The sequence below is a fragment of the Belonocnema kinseyi genome, chromosome 2, assembly GCF_010883055.1.
Source record: "Belonocnema kinseyi isolate 2016_QV_RU_SX_M_011 chromosome 2, B_treatae_v1, whole genome shotgun sequence".
In the NCBI taxonomy this organism is placed as follows: domain Eukaryota; kingdom Metazoa; phylum Arthropoda; class Insecta; order Hymenoptera; family Cynipidae; genus Belonocnema; species Belonocnema kinseyi.
Window position 1 is genome coordinate 68,398,543 of NC_046658.1, and position 438 is coordinate 68,398,980.

The following is a 438-nucleotide window of genomic DNA, read 5'->3' on the forward strand; positions in this document are numbered from 1 at the left end:
ATTTGATTTACAAAAAAAGTTCTATGGTTCAAAAAAAAAATTTGTTCAATAGAAAAAAGAGGTTGGTAATGTAGGAATTCCACTGTGTCGCATGCCCTTAAAGTTATTTCTATCCAATTATTTAATTTTAATTAAAATTAGAGATAAGGTAAAGTATAAAGGTATAAAAAAAACATGTCCAAATTCCAAAAAATTCTAAACTGAAAAACATCAAATGAAAATGGCGTTTTTGTATTTTACATCATAAAACTTGTACTCAAGTTGTAAGATTTGGTTTTGCAAAATGCGAAGTCTACAATAAAATTTTAACTAAACTTGGACTAAATTCTGAAAAGTTAAAACAGAAATATAATCTTAAAATCAAAAAAAGGTAATTGTTTTTAATTATAAAAATTGTACTCGAGTAATCGAATCCAGTCTTTAGAATTTTGATATCAG